The 25,621-nt window shown below is 36.3% G+C and overlaps 1 protein-coding gene and 1 non-coding gene across 2 annotated transcripts in view; both read right to left on the minus strand.

Annotated features, from left to right (window-relative positions):
* GRM7 (glutamate metabotropic receptor 7) overlaps nucleotides 1-25,621 on the minus strand; it is an 858,034-nt gene that overhangs the window by 506,017 nt on the left and 326,396 nt on the right. The gene's annotated exons all lie outside the window — the stretch shown is intronic.
* LOC129061142 (U1 spliceosomal RNA) lies at nucleotides 9,983-10,146 on the minus strand. The gene has a single exon (XR_008528105.1). It is a non-coding gene; the product is annotated as a U1 spliceosomal RNA (small nuclear RNA).

Below are 25,621 nucleotides of genomic sequence, written 5' to 3' on the forward strand. Positions count from 1 at the left end.
TTGTTTACATGATTATACTAACACATGATAATAATAATGCAAAAGTGTTTTCTATGAAAAGTTATATCCTTTGCTTTCCCAAGCTTCTGAATTACAAAAATACAGCATAAAAGCACTTGTTCCAAAATAATGTCACATTTACTTCATTATTTTTATTTATTGACTTTTTATTGTATCTTTTCCCTTATAATTTATCTCCCTTACACCCTTTTTTGCCTCCACCTCCCACCCTCCACCCAGGAATTACCACACTGTTGTCCATGTCCATGAGTCCTTTTTATTTTTTGCCTGATCCCTCTACCCACCAACCCTCCCCCAGAGGCGTCAGCCTGCTGTCTATCTATAAGTCTATCTCTGTTTTTCTTGTAAATTCAGTTTGTTCATTAGATTCCACGTATGTGTGAAATAATATGGTACAATTTAGGACTTGTCTTTCTCCGACTGGCTTATTTCACTTGGCGTAATGTTCTCCAGTTCCACCGTGCTGTCACAAAGGGTGAATTTTTCTTTTTTATGGCTGAGTGGTATTCTGTTGTGTAAACAATCCAATTAAAAAATGGGCAGAGACCTGAGTAAACATTTCTCCAAAAAATACATACAGATGCCCAACAGACATATGAAAAGGTGCTCAATGTCACTAATCATCAGAGAAATGCAAATTAAATCCACAATGAGATACCACATCACACTGGTCAGAATGGCCATCATCAATAAATCAACAAACAAGTGCTGGTGAAGATGTGGAAAAAGGAGAACCCTTTTGCACTGTTGGTGGGAATGCAGTTTGGTGCAGCTACTGTGGAAAGCAAGATGAAATTACCTCAGAAAATTATAAATGGAACTGCTCTGTGAACCAGCAATTCCACTTCTAGGAATTTATCTGAAGAAACACAAAACACTGATTCAAAAGAAAATATATACCTCTATGTTCATTGTACCATTATTTAAAATAGATAAAATTTGGATATAGCCCATGTCCATCAGTAGATGAATGGATATTTTGTTATTTTTACAACATCCGAAAATTGAAAAATCTTTACATGGAGATAGGACTAGATTGTTTTTATAAATGGCAAATCTCTGATAACTCTTTTCAAATCCTCTGACACAAATTATCTTTTCCTAGAGGGCTTTCCAGAGATGGACAACTGGATGGGAACACCCTCAGGAAACACATGCATATTCATAGTAGGGAAGTTGAAATTCCTCTAATTTTCCAAAAAGGCCGTGTTGAGGGTAGTGGCTAAGAAAAGGACATGTCTAGTTCTTCAAAATCTCATTCACAAGGACATTTTTCTACCTTTAAGATTTATAAAACACTTTAGTGCATAATACTTCTTAAATGTTAACAGCCCTCTGAGGGTAGAAAGAAAATTAGTTTTTAATATCACTTCAAGCATGTGAGAAAACTGAGGCAGAGATAAACTAAAGGGTTTGCCCAGAGTCATGCAGTGAGCATCAGAATCAGGTCACAGACTTCACTTTGACTCCCAAACCTCTGTTCTTATCAACACACTAAACAGTTTTCAGTGCTCAGACATTCTAGATTATTTCTGAACATTAGTTGCTTAGATTTTCTAAATCAAAATTTTGGGAGATACATCTTAGTTTCTTCACATGTTGGAAGTGATGTTAAAAACTATTTTTTTTCCTACACTCGAAGGGTTGTTAACATGTATTTTAAAAGTATGCACCAAAGTGTTGAGGGAAGTAAATTTTTTAGCAAACTTTCCAAGTGATGCTTATATGATAAGAATGTCACCACCTTGTTAAATTATTTGCCCATTTTTGTGGAGGTTACACTTTAAAGTACATAATAAATGCATAGGTTCGTGAAACAGAAAGAATACATTTTCTCACTTGAAAGAAGTCTCAATGGGGACCTATCATTATTTACAAATGAATCTTCTAATTCTTTCTGAGAACTAATTTTAGAAAAATCCTAGAGTGTACAGAGAATCCAATGTTACAAACTGCAACTTTTTTAGGAAAAGTCTGTAGCAGTCTGAATAACTATGCCAAAAAAAAGAACAAAAAATAAAGTCAAGGTTCTTTTTTCCCAGTGACTAACAAATCATACTCTTTTCTTTTGTATGTATTATTCAAACCCAACAGAGCCTCCTTTCCTTCTAGTCTACCTCAGGAAGATTTATGAGATCTCTAAAATCTGACTCAATATGAAATCTTTGTTGGGTAATTAAATATTTAGGTGTATAAGTTTGAAGTTCAGGTACTTCTACCTGTGTAGAAGAGTCTGTTACTTGTTTCATTTAACAAACATTTATATTCTCCAGGCATGGGACAAATCACTAGATTATATAAAGAAAAATGAACCATAGTTCCATCCTCCAGATACCCAAAATATAATGGGGAGGAACTGAGAAAACACAATAGAATGGCCAGTAAGAACTGAAGTTAAAAGGTCATGACTTCTATTTTTGTTTGCTGCTGAGTCTTAAGCACCTGGAATAATATCTGGACAGTCAGGGGCTCAATAAATATATATTCAATTAATATTTTTAGAAACATTTTAATCTAATCATCAGCTCTTAATAGAAATGATTGACTGCTTTCTCTCTTTCCTATAAATACTTATATGTGACCTCTACATTCATTGTAGTGCCTTGTTAGAAACTTTCAGAAACTGCATTTAAACAGTATGTAAATTTTTTAATTGTGGGTTCCTATCCCCACGAAACATCACTAGGTTGTGTCTTTTCTTCCTCTTTGCTGATTAGTTCAAATTACATCTATAAGCACCCCAAACTAACATTGAATGAGGTTTCTCAGGCAAATGTATAATCTTCAAATAGTACTTTGGTATAACATAAAGGAACTGAGTCACCACCTAGACACTCAGAAAGAATTCAAATATACGCCTTTTTGACCCTCATTACTGGCAAATACTTTTTTATGAAATTACCCTCATCCTATGTAGCGGATACTGTAGTGAACTCATTGGACCCCCCTCAGGACCAAAGTCCTCATTTCCCCAGCAGCTAAGAGTGTAGGCTGCTGTTGGCTGTCTTTGAATGGCCCTTGTCCAATGCCATGCCCTTTACCCAGAGTCAGCCTACATCCAATGACTTGTTCATGTGCCACAAAGCAGGACAACTCTGAAGGACAAGCTCAACCCACCACGGGATCTTCTGAGGCCTTTGTTGTGACTACATGGAAGTCTGATCCCTTCCTCTTCCTTCCCAATACCTCCATTCCATCACAGGTGTTCTTAAGAGTTCTCCCCCATGAGCCTCCTCTACACACATATCTGTTTCATAACCTGTATCCCAGAGAACCCGCAGTTAGACACCTTATATTAAGGCATAGAAGGTATTGCATAACTATGAGTAGTTCATTCAACATCCCTGGGCTTCACTTTTCTTCTATTTGCAATATTAAGACATTGAAGTAGATGATGTCCAAGGGCCTTCCTACCTCTAAAGTGGAACAGTTCTATTAGTCAATATTATTAACTGCTAAATGAGTGCTTAATTCCATAAATAATTGAAAGAAAAGCATAATTATTATCTTGGAGAGAGTATTAAACCAATTTTCATATCAGGATAACATAACAATACCTTTCTTCTTTGTCTTCTGGAAGAGAATCCTCTCAGAATTTTGTTTCTGACTTATTGAGCTGGTATCTAAAGGAATCTTTATTGCCTCTTCAAGAATTGACCCAACCAGCTAGCAACTATCTCACTTGAAGCTCAATGACAGGATGGGAAAGTAAACATATACATGGAGTGGAATTAGGATGGGGAAAACGTGAAAAGGTGCCCAAATAGTTAAAAGTTTTGAACCAAGTTTTGCAATGCAACAGTAGCCATCTTGCTGCTATAATGCTTCTAACAGCCCACCTAACAGCACTAAACACCACTCACTGGACATGTGCTAATTTGTAATTGTTTCTCTTTTTAAGTGTGTCATATTTATGGTGCCTCTGTCCTGTAATAACATTTGAACTCACAATATTTTCCTCAAATTTGTTTGTTTCTTGGTGTCTCTTCCTGTGGTCCAGGATGGCTTGTCTACATCTCTTACATGAGTGTCCAGATGTTCTTGAAGACTTTTCTCAATGTGAAATAAAGAACATCATCCCTCATGAACCTTTCCATCATAATGACATGATAGTATGTTTCCTATAAAATGTCATTCTTTGCAGTGGATGTATTGGTTTCTGTTTCATTCTTCAAGTTTAAACTTAGATATCCTGGGCCTTCTTTCTTCTTTTCTTGTTCCCACTCAACTTTAGCTGGATAAGTCCTTCTTTTCTTTTAGCTAGAAAGTATCATTCTCAAAAATACCCTCCTTCATCTCTTCCTGTACTTTAATGAGATCAGATTCCCCAGTTATGAATTTTGCAGTATTCTGGACATTTCTTTTTCAGTGCTTAGCACAATTTGCAATTATAAGAGTATATGTATGTGATTATTTCACTAATTTTTAACCTTCAAAGTTCCTACAAGACATACACTTTTTTGTTTTGTTTTTCATTATGTCTCTAGAAATTATAAGAATGCCTGACCCATAGCTTACACTTAACAAATATTGTATCAATGGATAATAGATAAATAGAGGGACAAAAATATGGATTAAATAAATGGTGAGACAAAGAGAAGAGGGAAGGAAGGAGAAAGGAAATGAATATCAGCAAAACAAGGTAGAAATTTCATTTTTCTGATTATTTAGTAAATATTAAAAAGTATGAGAATGTAAATCTCAGTACAAAAAGAAGAACAGAACAAAAGAAAACCCCACAAAAATGACAGAGGCTAAAGAGAGTTTGGGAAATGATGCTTCATTAGAAGTGGTGGATTAATCCCATTGTTTGATATAAGAATATAATATTTCAAATGGAAATTGCATAGAATTTCGGGCCTGGTGAAGTCAAGACTGGGCAGGTTGCTTAGGAGGAGAAGTGTGGGCCTGTAATAGTTTATCCTATTTAAAGAAAGAGATGAGCCTCAGGAAATGACATTTGGTAATTGGGAAAAAAGAAGTGTCCTCCCCCCAATAAAGAGGAAGCCCGCCAAACAATGGTCACAGGACCAGGGAGACTGAGGAACACTGTGTCAGAGATATCAAGAGTGGATTAAAAGAAAACAGCTATGATTTCAGTGATGTCAAATGCAGCAGAAAGGTCAGGAAAAGAGCTGATTCCTTTATGTTCCTCATTAATAATTTGTGCTGTTATCCAATGTAAGATCTAAAATGCAAAATGAATCATAACCAGGATCATGCTTAATGCTTATCATCTTTGTTCTTATACCCAGATTCCTGAGTGCAGCTAGAAAAAGACAAATTGCAGAGCAATATGGGATGATGCCACAATTTGGTTAAACAAAATAAAATGCTTTATTTTATAGAACTATGATAGGTGTAACAGTAATCATCCTTCATGTCCTGAATCCCCCACCGAACCCAGTACAGTCCAGTGACAATGAAATGATGACAGCTAGTGTTTGCTGCAGTGAGGGCTGGGTGAAAAGCGTGCCCTGCGAGCAAGGCTCCCTCCTGCACCTCCATCACTGGACACTACGCTCAACACACAGGACGTGCTAATGCAGATTTGGTAGATAAATATCTCACAGATGATTAAACTGAGGATGAGAGAAACTGCCCCCCCCAACACACACTAGCAAGCACAAGCCACCAGTGCCAACCTGAGGACAGTCGCTCTAGACCACTCTGGCCTCCAGTCAGTTGCACTGGATTCACATTCTTCGTGTCACTTCATTGCTGATCACCACTGAGGAAGGTGTTAAATGGAGTGAAGGTCAGGGACATGTTTATTGTGCTCTCTCTTCAAGTATTACTGTCATTTGAAAAGCAATTGAATGAATAAATGTGTGAATGAATGAAGAATGAATGAGTGAATGGATGAATTGTTGGAGAGAGATCAAATGTGGATGTGTGTGTGTGAAATGATTATCCTTTCTCATTTGGGGGCATAACTGTGATTGCATACACTTTTGTCAAAAGTTCTAATGCCTTTTTCAAAGTGTGTTCTCAAAATTTACCTTGTCTGCCGCGTTTGATTTTAAGGCAACTGTACTGAATACAGAAGTCTCAGTATATCTAAATGACCTATTTATTAATATTTCTCCTTTGTGTCTCAGGCATTTCTTTAAAAAAACAGCATTGAGTAAATAAATCCCATTTTAATTGTTTTAATTGTTATAATTGCAGAGGCATCTGAAAGATAAAATGTGTCATTTTCATGTTTTTTTAACAGATGTATGATTTGGAAAGATAGCAACATATTCTGAAATTTATGCTGTGAGTGTCTTAAACATGTTAACTATCTCCTGTAATTCTGTTTCTTATTATAGAGTTTAACATTCTACACATTTAATGGCCAAAGCTGAATCCAAGGAGAGAGGATTCTCAGTCTGACATAGAAACCTTAATTTATGGAGATCCTAATACAGAGAATTTCCTTCTTCATCTTGGGAGTTAGAATATTTTATCAGTTCATTCAGATCTCTATTGTGGCCAAGCTGATGTATGTTGGGGTGGAGGGGCAGGGAGACAGGCAGGAGCTAAAAAGTGAGCCTTCGGATGGAAAGGAAAGAACCACGAGAGAAGGGGCATAAAATGACATCTTCACATTCCAGAGCAGTAGATGGCAAGTTTGATGTATATTAAAATCATCTGGGCCACTTTAGAAACTCCTGATGCACACTCCCTGTCCAGGACTGATGAACGCAGGATCTCTAGGAGTGGGATCCAGGCATCAGCATGCTTTTAAAGGCCCCAGGTAATTCCAAAGTTCAGCCAAGCTTGTGAACCAATTTCCGTGTCTCTAACACAGATAGATGTTAGAAAGTGGAGGGGGGCCCAGCAGCTTATTTGAGCCGGGCTAAATGTGTTCCCTCATCCTCTCAAACTCCCAAGCAAACCTTTGTTCCCTTCTATTTTCTTCTATTTCTCTTCTAGGTTATGTTTAATTTCTCATGCTAGCTTGATTCACTACTGTTCCCTTCTCCCCAACCAAACAGTCCATGTGCAACCTATTGCTAACCAAAACTGTGTGTGTGTGTGTGTGTGTGTGTGTGTGTGTGTATTATTTTCAACCCGAAACCTTGTCTGTCTACTTAATCAGCCCCAGCACAGCAACAGGGGGTTCTGATTCTATGACAAAACCATACATTTAGAAGGAAGCACCCATCTATTAGAGCACATTAAATGGTAAGAGAAGGCTCAAATGGCTTCAAATTTCCTTTACATCACCTTGTTGTTTAAACCACTTATAGTCACACTATCACAAGCTGGGCCCTGAAAATCACCAATACCTCTGAATTTTCTCAAATGCCATCTCTCCTTTCATTTTTTTTGCAGGGTTTAACAGGTATATAGATAGACTGTCCTGTCTTGCACCTCAGAAACAACAGGGTTATTTTTTTCTAGTCCAAGATGATTCAATATAGCCATTATTAGCACTGTTATATATCTGTGATAATAAAGGAGGTTGGCTTTGTGAGGTTGTGAACCTTGCTTTATTAAATCTGAATTTTATTAAATATATAAACTTGATTTCTTTCCAGCAATTTTTTAACTGTAGGCAAAAAAAAGCACATTTGATAATAATTTAGTTGTGCAATAAATAGGATGGCCCAATTTAATGATCAATTATTAATGAATTAGTAGCAGATAAATACATTCCATAGATTATCCCTAAGCTTCCTTTTAGCTAATAATGATAGCATATTTTTCCACTGAACATTTAATAGGAGCTGCTAACAAGTTGCAAAATTAGGAGATTCAAGTTTCATTACCTTTTGATTTCCCTATCTGCCTTCTAATGAGAGATCTAATGAGCAAAAAAGTGGCCAGGAGGAAACAGTGAAAATGAGCAAATAGAAGCAAAAAGACTAACATGCATAGACCCGTGTGCTTTTCTGTTGCTACTCACATCACATCAATAACCACCATGTTAGAGGCTTCTCTATTTATTATAAACCTTTAGTGTATATTTGAATTAGAACAAGAGTAGTGATACAATATCATTAGCAAAGGGGAACATGCATAAATACCCTGAGACACCTGCAGAAATTTAAGAAATATTTAAAGACACATAGCACAATCCTATTCATTCCTATTTTAACCAAGGTGATTCAGTAAACATAAATTTTTAGGTCTCTTTTGGTTATGGTTAAAATAAACATACATTTATGTTTTAAGAAAAAACATACATTATTTTTCTTAAAACATATCTTCGTGGTCAGTTTATCAGCAGCATTTGAAAATTATGATTATTACTCTATACAGGTATCTTGGTTTTGCCTCTCCTACCTTCCCATGAGTCACCTGCTAACATAATTAACCACAAACTATACTGCATGATGTGCTGCATTTTCAAAATATTAATTCTGTCTTCAGATGAAGGTTTACCATCCCAAGAATATTAAAGTCGATGACTTTTGATACTAGAAAGTAATTTCAAAAGGAAACATGATATAAGACTATTAAATAAAAGTAACAGAGTTTAACAATCCCACTTTATTCATGGTTCTGAACAAATTATGAGTTTCTGAACTAAGGGTAACCCTTGAAGGCAGTCTCCTTTCCTGGTGCCACCAGAATATATGTGACTTGGTTGACCTAGCAGTGGAGTCAAAGTGAGTAATTTTATGGTTCTATCTAAAGATCTTCCCCATATTTTTAATTCAAAGTTACAGGGTGCACAAGAAAATTGCGACACTAAATCTAACACACCACTGTACATTTTGAAATTATTCTTATTTTTAACATGACTCTGAAAACCAAGAATCACCCAGTTGATATGAACATTGATGTGAACTTGCATGATCAAGAAAAAAGGAAAAAGGACTCGTGGACTTGGACAACAGTGTGGTGATTGCGGGGGCAGGAAGGTATAAGGGGGTGGAAATGGTAATGGAAAAAATACAATAAAAAATGAGTGATTAAAAATAAGTAAATGAAACCCTAATGTTCACCTTTTCATGATTCACTCTGAATGTACAGATCATAATAAGTCACTCTTCCACACTATCTTCATTCTACAATTATTTTTAGAAATAATACTTAAATAAATCACCCAGGAAGCAAGACGATTATTAATTATTTACTTATCTGGAGCCAACCTTTCCAGTTTTTACTAAATTACTTATTTACAAATGAAAAACAGAGCTGAAATCCCCACCACATTAACCTAGAATATAAATTTTACATTTTTCCTCTTACAAAGCTATTTTTAATATGAGTAATTATTAATGGATTCATTTTTAAATGGAGGGCAAAAACTAGCACTGCTCTATAATGAATTCAGTGCTGGGCCCTGTGTTTTTCCATTTCTGTTAAAAGCAACAGACTGTCCATCCTTCTCAATGGGGAATTCGGAATGTGACGTTGGATGCAGTCAAGAACACTTGTCCCTTGGCCAAGTCCTTCTTCCCATCTCTAGAGTTATTTGCCCACTCAGCAATCATTTCTCCAGTGTTTTCATGCATGTGTCCATCCTTCTTTAGGTGGTAGTCCATGGGCTTCAGGGAGAGCTGACCTAACTTCCGCACCTCATTAGGCCAAGGGGACCCTTTTTCCCTTTCCCAGGGATGGACATGGGGAAAAAAAATCTAACATCCAATACCTATACTTACAGTGAATGGTAAAAATATAGACACATGTGAGCATCTATTTCCTGTGTGTCTGAGGGCAAAACATTTTATTTTATGATGTCTAATGTATCAGAAGGCTCATAATTTTTTTTAAAACATCTGGACCCAAAATACAAACATATTTCGAAAGTACACTTCAATAAGAATCAGTTTCTAAAATGTCAATGTCTTCTAAACAAATGTAGCCCAAAGTATAGACTGTGAAAATGGAGTTTAAATGTAGAAGCTTAAATTTCCATAAAGTTAAAAAACAGTTTTCTAAACCTCAAACCTCTTCCCTGGAGATTTTTGACAATATGTTCTGGGACTTTTTTAATTTTTTAATTTTTATTTTTTTTTTACAGGGGAGACCACAAATGGAGTCCCCCACTGCAACGAACTACGCATTCGAGTTTCTCAGATCTGGGGGAAATCGCAGGGGTCAGCGTACCGGGAGCGCAATGGACAAGCCTGGCCCTGGGAAAACCACCTTCGTGATCACAGGACCCCCCTGCCAGGTAAGTATGGGATGTGTTTAAGATGGATGATTTTATCTTTGATAAGGCTGAGCATCAAGAGTGATATTTTTAAAAGCAGCAAAGGAAACTTTGCACGCGTCCTGTTGTTTGAAATATTTTTTTTATTTGACTTAGGAGTAGGAAATTGCAGGATAGCAGTAACAAGTGGCTGCTTGAAACTGTAGTATTTAATGAAAGATAACACATGACAGGGAAAATACTTATCTCTACATATATCATATAGTGAAGAACAAGATAGCCCTGAACTTATATTTGATTTGAGACAAGATGACTTTAAACTTTCTTAACTAACCATGCCAAAAGCCAAAAGCCAAAAGCCAAAATAAATAAATAAATAAATAAATAAATAAATAAATAAATACAAATAAAAAAGACTACTAAAGAATATATTGCTTGAAAATCTTCAAATATAATAGAAGGGTAAGAAAAATATATTAAAGTTCTGATAAGGTTAAAAATAACCTGGTAAAGTAATAGTAGAAAATAGTAAATGACCTTCAGCCATTGCTATATCCTGTCAAGGTAATATATTATATCGTGTTCCAAAATACATCCTTTACTAATTATACAAAGAGGTCATTTCATTTGAACTATCATTTTACATAAGAATTATAATTTTTTTAAAAACTATATTTAAACCAGATGCCCATATCTTATCTCTTGTCCATCTATCTGTTATTCTATCAATTATCCACCAGACAAGGTGAAAACTCTGGGCTTGATATTAACTGGCTGTAGGATCCTGGTCAAGTATCTTAAACTCAGTATGCATTAATTTCCCTCTTTATGCATTGGGGATAATAGGACCTGCTTCTAAAGGGGTTATCTAGTGTATTGCATTAGAGAGCATTCGCAAAGTATTTACGTAATAATGCCTGGTACACAGCAAAAATTCAAGAAAGTTTAACCATGGTCATTATTATTAATGCCTTGTCTTAAATTGGCAGAAGCACCCAACTTGTAGCTGCTACAGAAAGTGTAAATACATGAACTTGCAAAGAACTGAGCGACTGACTCAAGTAGAAAACACCCTTTCTAAAACAGTCTTTACAGTTCTAGTGCATAACCTGGGGCCACCTTTAATAAGCATAAAATTCTCCTCTATTCTTTAATGCCATTTGATATTTTAGAATAAATTCAGATTAAACCAATTATGAGATTGAATGTGTTTCTGCAAACTAACCATGCCCCTCCTTCAAACTCTAAATATTATGTTTCCCTAGGCAGTGCTTCTTGAAGTGTGGTCCTAGACCACTGATATTAGAATGACCTCAGGTGAGACAATTTATTAAAATGCAAATTACTTAGTTCCCAGTCCAGACTGAAGGAAGAAATATGGCGGGGGATGGGGAGGTCTGAGAACCTTCAGTTTTTGCTGCCTCCTGAGGTAAATTTTTAGGTACACTTAGATGTGCAAAATACTTGCCTAGGGCATTGGGTCTCAAAGTGTGATTACCAGACTAGCAGCATTAGTATCATCTAGAAACCTGTCAGAAATACAAGTTCTCAGGCCCCATCCCAGACCTGCAGAATCAAACTCTAGGGTGAGCCCAGTGGTCTGTGTCTCTCAGGAGAATCTGATGTACGCTAACATTTGAGACCTGCTCTAGGGTCCTGTTATGCAAAATGGGGTCAAGGAGCAATGCTTGGGCATAACCTGGGAGACTGGTAGAAATCTGAAATTTTGGTTTCAACCCTGATAAAGTGAATCAGATTCTACAGTTTAACAAGACATCACATTATTTCCATACACATTAAAATTGGAAAAGCACCAGCCGAAGGCAATGTTTTTCAACTACCGTGAAAATAAAAATATAATTTCCCAAGCCCCTTCCCTGGAAATTCTGGTTCTGAAGGTCTGAGATGATTATAAGATCACATATATGAGGTCTGTTCAGAACGTATCAGCCATGTAATATGAGAAATAGACATTTATTGAAGAAGATATAATATACAAGAAACATGGTACTTAAGACAATGGCACCTCAGTCCCCTTCAAAGTAGGCCCCTTGGGGCCTCACACAGTTCTCCCAGTCGCCATCAGTTAGTTGCCCCATCATATTTTCCTGAATCTTATCACAGTCTGAAATCTCTTCCCTTTAAAGGTGGTTTTAGTTTTGGGAAAAGGCAGAAGTCACAGGGCACCAAATCTGGCCTGTAGGAGGGGCTGGCTGAGTCACTTGGGTGATTTGATGTTTCTCCAAAAAACTCTGTTTGAGATGTGATGCATGAGTGGGCATGCTGTCATGGTGAAGCTCCCAGTCTCCAGTTGCCTGTAGTTGTGGCTTTCTGAATAGTTTCCATGGAGGAATAGTCAAGCTTAACGCAAAATTTGACACAGATTCATTTCTCTACCTGCTCATTTTGACTGTGACGGCCATACAGTAAACATGCTCACTCATGACATCTACCACCCCCAATGACTAGTACAGTGAAGTTGTCCTTGTTCATGTATGTGCATTCCAGTCCACTCTCCTTGGCTGCCAGTTTACATTGATGTCATGCAAACTATCCTCACTATATTAACAATGGCTGTACTTTTTCTGGATAGATCTCATGTTTTGTGTGTGTGTGTATGTGTGTGTGTGTGTGTATGTGTGTGTATAAGTTTTAGGAATAAAGGTTTGGAGAAAAATTCCTGGGCACCCACCTAAGTTACAAATCATTGCTCTTATATCATGGTTTCACAAATACTTGGGGCTGGATAATTCTTTGATGTTGGGATTGTTCGGCACAGTATAGATGTTTAGAAATGTCTCTGGCCTCTCCCCACTAGATGTCAGTACTAGCCTCTCTAGTCATGACAATTAAAAATGTCTGCAGATATTGACAAATATCTCCTGGGGGAACGATATGCCTCTATCTGCTGTTGAGAGCCATCACTCTAGAAGACAACTGTTGCAGGTTCCCACTACTGTATGAGATAATCAGTTCTGGAGTTTAGGAGCTTAAAACAACCACAATGTGGATTTTCTCATGGGAATAATTCAGGGGAGGGTCATATAAGGGTTTCTTTCGTTCCATGTGGCATCATTCATGACACTCCCTCAGTTACCTTCTGTGAGCACGTGAAGATCTACGAATACCTCAGTCACACATCTGATCACTCAGGGTTCTCTTTGTCCAAATGATGTCTCAGCATTCGGCAGTCTGACCAATCCAAGCTTCTTTACTACATGACGGATGAGTTCCCAAGAGAGAAACAGAAGCTCTCAGGATCTAAATGGGTGGGCCAAGAACTGTCAGTGTCATTTCCTTTATATTTCATGGATCAAAGCAAGTCCTAAGGACATCCCAGATTCAAGAGGGGGCACACAGACTTTACCCACTTACATGAGGGGAAGGATTGATGGCAGTCATCCTTAAAGACTATTTATCACAATGAGCCTTGCAGATACAGCTCACTTTAATAACAGAAATGGCCATACCTATTTATACATCCTATTAGACTTTCTTGTTTGTTTCCTGAAAGATGTATATGGAAAGAATTTTCTCTTGCTTTCCAATTTTATTACCTCCATTCTAACTCTATCCCCTTTGGAGGAATAAATTTTTTGAGTTAGAACATACATATTATAAAGTACACATAACTACACCATAGAGCTAGATGAATTTTTACATCCTGGATCAGAATATATAAGGCTATTAATACCCTGGAAGCCTCCCAGTCATTACCTCCCTCCAAAACTAACCACTGAATTCAATCACTATAAATTAGTTTTTGCCTACTTTTCAATTTCTTATAAATGGGATATTAGAATACAACCCCATTGTCTTTGGCTTCTTTTGCTCAACATCATGTCTGAAGATTCACCTGTGTTGTTACACAAAACCTGACCCTTTTGACTTCTCCTTCACAAGATGCCTGTCTTCCACCTCTTTTCTTCCTTTTCATCCTTCATTCCTTAGTTACATTAATCTTCTTTAAAAGTTGATTCTGTAGCTCTTCTGATGAAAACTTAAAATCGGCTATTGAATTCACAAAACTTCCAAAATAAAATCTAGATGTTCAGCTTCCACAATCTAATATCAATCCATCAAAACCTATGTTATTTAATAACCAGAATACCCAACTAGTGTCCATTTAATCCTTAACTGCCATCATATTTTCATTCAGCCTTACTGGGATCCTAGAATTGAGGACCCGACCTTCACACAAAGTCCTGTACTTTTTTTTCCCCCTTTCTCATTTAAGTTGATTGGTCTTTCAATTATATTTTTAAACAGCGATAACTATACTCTCAGCCAACTGGTAAATAAGAGACTTCATAACACAACAGAGTTGAAGCTATTTTGAGCTAAATAGGTTAAAAAAAAAGAAGAAAACCTTGAGTTGGAATTTATTTGCCCCTTAAAAATATTATCTGTTAGAAGCAGGAATTCTCAAAATATAAAACTTGATTGAGATTTCAAAATTACAAACTGATTAGCAACAAGTAAAATTGAAAATGTTCAAAAAAACAATTGAACACAGATCTATATTAATGGCAATGCAGTGTCTCGAATTAATCATCCTTCTGTTCTAGAACTATGCAAGGAAAAAGAGCATTGCTTGAGTCTAATAATCACAGACTAGGAGTTACTATGTATTAAAAAAATGAAGGCATCAGAGAAGGTTAAGGGTCTAAAAGGTAGTAATTATCATTGAAATAATTCTAAATATTTACTTTGAACATGAAGGAACAGTGGAGATGAAAAATGTCTTTATTTGAAAGAATGTTAAATCTGTCTGCATTTAGTCAGGAACTGAGTATAATTGTAAATCTTTATTTCGAACATAAAAGAGTAGTGGAGATGAAAAATGTATTTATTTGAAGGAATGTCATATCTGTCTTCATTTAGTCAAGAACTGAATCTACTCTGTGGGTGTCAAAGTAACATAAATAATATCAGTAGACAATGTTCTTCCATCATTAGAGATGGGATTCCTGACAGGTCAAAGTTGGCCTAATAAAGGTAGTTCCTAGCTGTGGTTTATTAACCAGAAGCACCAAGGTCACTGGGACATTTTTTCCAAAATGAAATCCTCTAGTCCCACTCTCTAACCTAATGAATCACATGGGATATAATGGCTGAGAATATGCATTTTTAAGCAAATACCTACTCAAATTCTCAGAGTGCTTTTTAAGTAAAGAAATAAGTTCCTTTGATAGTAAAAGGTGTACTAAAGTATTTCAAAGTGTCCCTGATTTGAAGGATGTGCTTTTAAAATTCGTATGGAAACATTTTTTGCAGTTATCTGATGTTCTATCCATTTATTTGTTTATGCAATATTCACTGGATGGCTATCATGTGTACTGGTATAAAAGTGAACAAAATCAGGTTTATGAACTCATGGAGTATCTAAATTAAAAGGGAAGACAGGTATTAAACTAATTAATACAGAAAACAAATTTATAATTATAAACACACCAAGCCATATAATTGTTAAAAATATAATGAAAGAAATTATATGACTTGATGTGAAGATTCTAATAAGTAGGTCTGACTGAGACTGGAGATCAGAAGCATCCTAATTAAGGAAATGCCATCTAAGCTGAGGCTGAAAGATAAAAAGAACATTTCTACCCATGATAGGTGAAGCACTCTCCAAGCCAAGGGAAGAGTACCTATGAACTGCCAAAGTGGGGAGAAGAAATGTGTGTTTATGAGGAGCTAAAAGAAGGCCTGTATGTTTGAAACAGTTGAGTGGTCCAAGATGAAATGGATGGGCAGAAGCCACATCATACTCAGTGTGACGGTTAATTTTATGCTTCACCTTGTCTGGACCATGGTTAACAGATATATGGTCACCATTATTCCGGATACTTCTGTAAGGGTATTTCTGATTGAGATTCACATTTAAGTAGGTGAACTTTGAGTATTGCAGACTACACTCCTTACTGTGGATGATCCTTATCCAATTGGCTGAAGGCCTGAACAGAGAACCAAAAAAAAGACTCATTTCCTCCGAGCAAGAGAGGATTCTGTTAGAAGATGGCTTTCAGATTTTAATTGCAACATTGGTCCTTCCCTAGTTCTCCAACCTGCTGTCTAACTATACAGATATTGTAATTGGCAGACTTTTATATATACACACATATCCTACTAGTTATTTTCTCTGGAGAACACTAAATAATACAGTAGACCTTATAAAACTTACAATATACATTTTATTTTGCCCAAGACTAGGATAGAAAATCAATGAAGAGAAGTATCATTAGCAAATATTGGTTATCACATATTTAGTTCTAATATACACTATCTTATCCTAGTACCTCAGTAAAGACTTCTGGAATAGGCTACAGATCCACTCTCCCCCAGCTCCGAGCTCCTTTATCTCTTTAATATTTTCTATCATGCATTTTATACACTTTCCATTTTCTTATTTATTAAACAAAGTTCACCCATAATTTCTGCCACTCCCTGTTTTAAAGATTTTACTGGAGAATTCATTAAAATAAAGTAGCTTTAAAGCCAGTTTAACTCTATGGCCCCCAGCATACCAACTAAATGTAGTTCCCACATCCCAATTTTCTTTCTCTACAACTTGCACACAGAGTATTGTTGAATGACAAGAAAAATTCAGCTCAAATCCCCAAGTTATAGCAAACATCAATTTATTTTCCTTTGTAGAAATAAATCTGTGAAGAACTTTCATTGAGTTGGGATGCATAGTGGGGGGTTTCCTGTAATTTATTTCCATGGCTCCCTTCCAAGAGAAGCCACCAAACTAAATCAAGCAAGAGAGAGGTAGTCTCTCTGGCACTAATGCAATATGCAATGCCTGCATGACTTCTATTTTTTTAAAATCATGTACAATATTTGGCATTTATTATCAGAAATATATTTTGATAACCAACTATGCATAATACCATGAATAATACTATGAACAATCCTACTACGAACAATGCTATGTGCTAGACCAGGTATTAGGGTTTGAATGATTTGATTGTATGCATCACTAATTCATTCATTCATTCATTCATTCATTCATTCAACAAAAACGTGATGAATGCTAGGCCATGTTTGAGCTCTGGGGATATGGCAGTGAACAAGACAATGTAAAGCATGGACGTTTCCTTCTTCCATTGGATCCTCTTTTATTCTGGAGGGGTGAGATATACTACAACATGACAATTCAGCAAGATAATTTCAGAAAGCCACAGCTGCTGTGAATATAATCACACACACACACACACACACACACACACACACCCCACATATATTTTGTGCCAGAAATTGTACTTAGACTTTAATCATATCAACTCATTTTACCCTCACAACAACCCTATACGACAGGTACCATTACCAACTCTGTTTAACAGATTAGAACACTGAGAGTCATCAGGAAATTAAGTAACCTGGCTGATACTGAGTACAGAGAGGACTTGCCTTTGGGGAAAACACAGTGCCTGGGTGTCTCACTTCCAAGCTAGTTTGGGTGCACTGGAGGTCCACTTTAGGTGGGACAGTTAGAAAATGCCTCCCTGAGGATCGATGTTAGCTCTGAGGCATGACTAATAACAAAGATTCAAGAATTCAAAATGTTCTAGAATTCAAATGACTTAAAATGTAAGTAGAAATAAGACATTGATAACAATAATAAGACCATGTAATATTTTTGGAATATTCCCTACATGCCAAACACTGTGTTAAGCACACTAATATATGCTTTATTTAATTTAGTTATTACAACATTCCTATGAGGTACTGAAAAAAAAGTATAACTTTTTAATAAGAAAAGACGGCTCAGCCACATAAAGTCAGATGAAGACAGGCTCTGTCCATAGGATTAGGTATTCAGGAGGTTGCCGGCAGATTTTACCTGTGACATTTCAGCACAATGTTGGAGGTAAAAGCCTGATTACTGTGGGTTAAAAAGTGATGGATAGATTCTGAGTAGAAACTATTAGAGATTATTTACTTGGGGAGTTGAGCTGTAAACAAAAATAGAAATTGTGAGCAATAAAAGGGTATTCCAAGTCAAAGGAGAGCTGATCATACATGATGGAGGTGACTTGAGCACGTTTCCAGGCTGTGTGGAAGGAGCCACAAGGCAAGGAAAAACTGGAAATGCAGGAGGGAGAAACCAGAGCATCAAGAAGCACTAAGATCAAGAGCACAGAAGCAGAGATATGTGAGCTTTGACAGGAAGACACACCTCTTCCCCAGGCACTGAGGAAAAAAGAGAATGAAATTTTGAAAATACAAGAACTGGAACTGAACTAAAAAGCAAAACAGAGACTCATAAATAGAGAGCTGGATGACAGTGGGGGAGGGGAGTTAAGGGGTAGAGAGATTACGTAAAAAGGGAAAAGAACACATGAATGTGGACAACAGTGTGGTGATTCCAGAGGACAGGGGGTGTAAGGGGACTAAATGGTAATAAAAAAATACACTTTTGTTTTGTTTTGTTTTTTTTAAAGAAAAGGAAATGAAGAGTGCATCTAAGAGAAAATTGTTTTTGTAAGTGACAAAGTCAAGGTTTAACTAACTACCGGGGAGTGAGGTAAAGAATTCGGAGTTTGGTGCAGGTATCTAATGCATATGCTGGAGAATGGACAAGGAGGCTAACCAAGGGCATTTAGAATTGTTGGGTGGATACAAAAGAGCCAGCTGAATTTGATATAAATTTAATAGTACTGAACTACAGTGGAATTTCTCAAGGTCTGTCCCATGGATCACCTGAATTACATTGTTCTAGGACCTTTGCAAATAATGCCAATTTGTGAATCCCATTCCTAATCTTACTAGGCCTTCTGGGTTGATTCTGGGGCTCACTAAAGTTTGGGACCACTGATCTAAAACATTTTCTCAAACTTTTTCTGTTCCCAGGATCACTTAGACTCTTGCTACTATACAGATTCTTAGCCTTTGGCCAGATCTATAGGATTCATGTTCAATAGACAGTACTGGGGTTCTGCGCTATTAATGAGAGGCTTGGCTGTTTCTGATCTGAAGTTTAGATGTCATGGAAACTGGTAAGGAGTATTAATAGAAGCATATGAGTGCAAAGAGATAATATTTAAATTTGTACTTTTTAAATTAATATATAGTGAAATGGATATTTTTGGTGTTCAGTTATATGAATTTTAGCACATGTATAAATTTGTGTAATCACAACCAAAATCAGAATATTTGCAGCACTCAGAAAACTTCCTTGTGTTTCATTGTTAAATTCTTCCCAATCACTACCATCTGGCAACAACTGACCCATTTTACATCACTATATTCTTCTGCTTTAAAGAATGTAACATAAATGGCATCATAGAGTGCATAACCTTTCAAGACTGACTTGTTTTATTCGGCATAATGTCTTGAGATTCATCCAAATACTTGATTTTATAATTTTTCTTTTTATTACTGTATAGTATTCCAAAATATTGGTGTATCACAATTTGTTTATACACTAACCCTTTAAAGAACATTTTGGTTGCTTCCAGTTTTTATTATTATGAAAAATGCTGTAATGAATATCCATGTGTAGAGTTTTGTGCTAACATAAGCCTTCAATTCTTTAGTGTAAACAGCCAGGAATTGGATTTCTATAAAGATTATTTAGTAATTCCTTAAACAGTTACTGACAAATCATTATGTATAAAATAAAGTTTTAACTATCTAGGTGTACAAGAATTATCACCTAGAATAATTTAAATGAGATGCAGAATGACCTTCTATATGAAATAAATGGACATACAGTCATTACAAAGGAGCCAAGGGTGGGGTGAGGGGAAGGAGCTCACTGGGGAAGTGCTTGCTGCCTGTGGGTTGAATATCAACATACTCACTTCAGGGTTGACATGATTACATGGCAGGCCACTTTCTCCTCTTGTGGCCATGGTTAATGTGATAGAAACTTGTGGGCTCCAAAGTAAACCAATTTCAGTAAAATTAAAAAAAATTAATAAATACTGCTTACCACTATATCAAATAAAATAGAATGGAGTGTGCAGAAGGTCAATGCTTGATAAAGAATTAAAGGAGTCATGTATATGTATGTATATTGAGAGCCAGAGGGCATGATTGTTTCAGAGGACGCATGTGGGTAGTAGTGTAAGTTGTTAATACTGTAGGAAATAAGATCAGATGTGTTTAAGTCATTTTTTATGTTGTGAAATCATGGTTTGGGGGAAACAGGAAATAGATTTCCCATCTACTGGTACAGCTGTTGTAGGATGTCTTACTTACCTCTAGGTAGGGTGAGCCTGGGGCTGTACCTTTCCTTCTTCAAGTGTAATAGAATACTCAACTCAGTGGCATGTGTTAATTGATAATTCAGTTATGCCTATGTACTCTGCTTGGGAGGTTGGTATCTCATAGTGAAAAAACAATCTAGTAGTGAACTTCTTGCAGGAGAGGCAGCCACAAAACAGTAACAAGTTTGCAAAATGATGATCTCTACCCCAAACCAGAAATCAGAAGAACCGGCAAAAAACAAAGCACCATGTTTGTATGAGTCAAACTCTATATGAACATCTTAATAGAATAAAGCAAAATTGTTCAGGAAGTAAGAGGGAAAGGATCAACGGCTGTCAGATCTTGTTTCCAAATTGGAGCAAACAGACTTTAGAATCTCCCTGGGCTTTAAAAATAGGCCCAGGAAGTCCATGTGTCTAAAACTGACACACATCTGTTTTGAAATCTGCTTCCGAGTCTTTATTTTTCATTAAAACAACATCCACTTGGGAACAGAAGTAACACTATATGCAGAAGGTAACTAATAGATTGCCTTAATTTAGTGGAGGGTTAACTAATCTTATAAATGTGAAGTGAACATAAAATACCTGCTACTCTGATTACCATGTTTCTAAAACTGTGTATGCAAAACAAGACTTTTAAGAAAGCACAGAACAAGGATATTTGCAAATAGCATCAGTGGATGTGTTACTTGACTAGAATATAATCACCATTGCAATTATGGCTCCCAGTTTAGGACAGGAGACAGAACCAATACAGACATGAGATCTCTATCATTGTTCAACAACCTCTCAGAAATCAACAATTTACTTACCATGAAAGTTCTTTGTGTGCTGTGAAGCATGAGTGTGAGTGTGTGTGTGGGTGTGTATATTAAGTCTCAGTAAAAGGGGTGATGTTTTAGTCATTCTAATACAGTGTGGGAGGAATCACTATTTATTCCTTATTCTGCAATATTACATTTCTATGATGCTTTATGTTTGATTTGTGACCATTACATTCTCTAGCCTCTGTGAAGAATGTAGGTGACAAGAATTATTTTTATTATTGTTCTTGCCTTGCTGATGTATACATATTTTCAATTTAACCTGCAAGTCAGCTCTTCCCATCTTCTCTGGGTTCATTATTTCACCATATAAGACAAAAGGTTGAGGTTGTTGTGCTTTGTGTCTCTTTTCCATCTATTCACAGGCAGTTCCTGCTAAGCCCTGTAAACATTTCTTGGAATATTTTAAGGATATAAGAGCACTAATAGTGATAGAGCAACAATTACAGCCAATGTTTATTGAGACTATGTGCCAAACAGTCATCTGAAAACTTTACATCATTAATCCTCACTACAAAGCCAAGAGCTAGATTCCCCATTTGATTGATGAGAAAGTAAGAGCATTTTAGAAATGATATAATTTCACTCAATATTATAACTAGAATGTATGAAAGCCAGGAGTTGTAGGCGAAAGTAAAGAAGCTCAGAAAACAGTAGGAAAGACCCAGGTTCTTAATTTCTAACCCCACTTGAATCATTGCCTCCTCACATAACTGTATGTGTGTATATGTGTTCATAGGTATATATGATGTGTACATATATATTTTCTTATACATCTTTAAATATACATCTTCAATTATATATATGTGTATATATATATATGTTGTGAATGCATTTCTATATAGGATGGGACAAAAGTAGGTTTACAATTGTTCTTATGAAAAATAACATAATAATAAATAATAATACAAGAATAATATGTTTTGCATACTCACAGCTGTAAACCTATTTTTGCCCCATCCTGTATATCTTTATTCATGAATCTCCAGGGATCTGCAGAAACCAGAAAAGTAGGAAAGTTTTTCTGTAAATGATCAGATAGTAAATATTTTAGACTTTGAGGCCATGCAAAGCCACTGTTGCATATTCTATTTTATTTTTTTAAATACCTCTTAAATTTCTTTAAAATTCTTTATTTGGGGGCCACTAAAATATATGCTGTGATCTGGCTTTGGCCTACAGGCCATAGTTAGTCACTCCTAACCTAGAGTGCTGTTGTCAGACTGAAATTTTAATTACAAATTCTATTATATCACATACACACTCACAAAGCTCTTTGGATCCATACTTCCTATTTTTATCAGCTATAAAGTTTTCTCCTAGCTTTGTGGCTCTTCCTTAGGCTGGTAATGCTGACCTCCCATCTCACTACCAATTACTCTCCAAAACAAGCCTATTTCCTCATCCCCCTTCTGCACACACACACCTTGTCCCATGTGTGTTAACCCCTTTACAGCACTTCTCTATGCTCCTGGGCAAATTCAATGTCAAGTACAAGACCAGTCAGCCAATACCCACTCCATGTTCTTCCTCCTCTATAAATTTTAAATCAGGAAACCCTAATCCTTCTAGGTTTGTCTTCTGAGCTCCTGAAAAAGGAACTCTACATCACACTGTATGACACGTAATTGCATTTTTGGGAAACAACTCTGTATTAGTTATTCTACTGGCCATTGAGACTATAACAATGCATATGTCATAGGGTTTGCTGTTAGGGAGTTTATGGAGGACCAAAAGGGCATTGACAATACAAGGTGATAAGTACTAACAATGTGAATCGGAGAGCCACGTGGGAAGCAGATGAGAATATTGTATCTTGTGCCATTGTAAGTTTGTTTAAAAGGTACATCTTGTTGCAAGCTACAGCAAAGGAGTGTGTGTGTGTGTGCGTGTGTGCGCATTTCTCCTGCTGAGTGATGATCACACTTCAGAAGAACGTTCACTTGATGAAGATACAATAATTCAGATCAAATCAATTGTTAATTTTGACATGTTTACATGAAGTGCACTCTCTTAGATACTTAATTATGCTGGAAGGAAATAAAACATTATTTATAATTACTCTATTTCCAGGAAAAGTTTGAAATTACTAACAACAGAAGACTAACATCAGAATCATTAAAATAAAATTGGAAAAATAATATAGTACAAGGGAGACTGCATCAGAAAGATGGGCTAAAGATGGTTATTACTAAAGTATATAAGATATGTCTTTGAGTTATACAGTAACCAACAAAAATATGCAATAGAGAGGGACAGACAGTCAGATAGACAGATGAGAAATAATACTGCCTGATAAAGAAAGGGAATCAGTCAACAGCACAGCTGAATTATCTAGTGAGATATTTATTTTTAAAAGTAACTATGCTCTGGGTTTACTGACTTTAGTATCCCACTAAATTGTTTTTAATGAACAACTAGATTAACAGAAGCTAGTTAGTACAACTTTTTCCTGGCTGTGGATGTTAAACAGAATTTATTGCCCTGATTCTTATACAAAGAAAATAAAACAACCATATGTAACATTTTTTATTCAACTTTAGAAAAAAAATGTAACTTTATAGATTTGTATGTGAAAAAATTTTTTAAGATTTTATTTATTTTTAGAGAGAAGGGAAGGGAGGGAGAAAGAGAGGGCGAGAAACATCATGCATGGTTGACTCTCACATGCCCCCAGCCAGGGATCTGCCCCACAACCCAAGCATGTGTGCTGACTGGAAAACAAACCAGAGACCCTTTGGTTCACAGGCCAGCACTCAACCTACTGAGCTGCTCTAGCCAGGGCTGTATGTAAAATTCTTAAGGAAACGAACTATGCATATGTGCCAAGCACTTGACATTTTTTTAATTCAAATTATAGTGGGTTAGAGCAACGAGATAGAAACAAAATTTGAAATATGGATAACCATTTAGTCCATTACATTGCTTCTCCTGAATCTCAATGGATATAGGAAGAGTTCTGGCAGATGCTGAGTAGCAGTTACTAGACTTTGTGTGGTGATCATATCATAAGGTATCTAAATGTTGCATCACTCTGCTGTACACCTGACATTAATATAATATTATTGTATGCCAACTATCCTTTAATAACATTTTTTTTAAAAAAAGAGTCCACACTTAAAAAAAGAATCCATTAACCTAAATGACAAGCGTCAACTCATTGAGGAATGACTGGAACAGGCTTTGTCTCCTGATGCTGGAAGCCCCACGTCTGCTAGAACAGCCAGACATGGCCATGGCCAAAATGATGTTTTGTGAGGAAAATTAACTATTTTGATTTACGTTTTTGGTTACATAGAAGGCCATATTATTGCCACTTGAAGATAGGTAAAAAGAGTAGGCCAAAATTGCCCTCACAAACATAATTTGCTCAATTTCCTGGTATGTATTTGAATCTGACCCCAGAGATGTATCTGTATGATTCAAAATCTTTGAAGGGCAGGTGCTGCCAGCTAGCTGCATAAACCATGATACATTGATGTCACACATTGGCACATATCATAACCCCCTAGAGAATTTGTTAAAACAGATTGCTGAGTCCCATCTTCAGAGACTGTGTTAGTATGTATGATGTTAAGTTCAATAATTTCTATTTTACACAGGACATCAGGTGATGGTGATGCTCTGGGGACAACAGCTTGAGAACAACTTGAAAAATAAAGCACTAGGATGCCTAAACCATCTCCTATTGAATAGCACGGCTTTCTAATGCGCTCACTTGCAATGCTTAGCTACAAAACAGAAATCTAGTCGATATGACGGAACAGAATTATATAGAAGGATCTATCCGAAAATTGAGGAAACCTGGAAGAAATGATCATTTTTGGGGGGTCATAAATTGCCTTGAGTTCTTCTTTGAGGTTTTTAATTAGCACGAAAAGATAAATTTCTGGACATAAAAATGAATATACAAGGAAGGCCCCAAAATATATCATTTCTCAACTTCTTATGTGTAGTGGCACTGTGGCATACAACCAGTCCCAGACACCCTCTGAAGGTGTGGAAGACTGTTTTGGAAGAGGTAAATGTCAGTGAATAAAAGTACAAGCTACTTTCTTTGCCCCCATTATAACATAACCTAGTAATGAAGGCTATGGTGCTTGCATTTACAGAGACTGGGGATTAAATATTGGTTTCAGCACTTACTAAATTAATCACTTGCAGCAAGCTTCTGTTTCCCTACTGTAAACTACTAGTAATGTCACTTAGTTCATATCATCTTTGGGAGAATGACATTACATACTGTGTTCAAAAGAATGAGAAGCCTAGGCACAGACTGGAAGAAGATATTTGCAAGAGACATACCTGATAAAGGAGTTATTCAAAATATACAAAGAATTCTTAATACTCAACAATAGGAAAATAATATGATTAAAAATAGTATAAAAACTCTAACATTGAGCATCACCAAATAAAATATACAGATGGTAAATAAATATAAAAATGTGCAACACGTC

Source organism: Pteronotus mesoamericanus, unplaced genomic scaffold, assembly GCF_021234165.1.
Source record: "Pteronotus mesoamericanus isolate MK-2021 breed Mesoamerican mustached bat unplaced genomic scaffold, CSHL_Meso_final scaffold_54, whole genome shotgun sequence".
Taxonomy (NCBI): domain Eukaryota; kingdom Metazoa; phylum Chordata; class Mammalia; order Chiroptera; family Mormoopidae; genus Pteronotus; species Pteronotus mesoamericanus.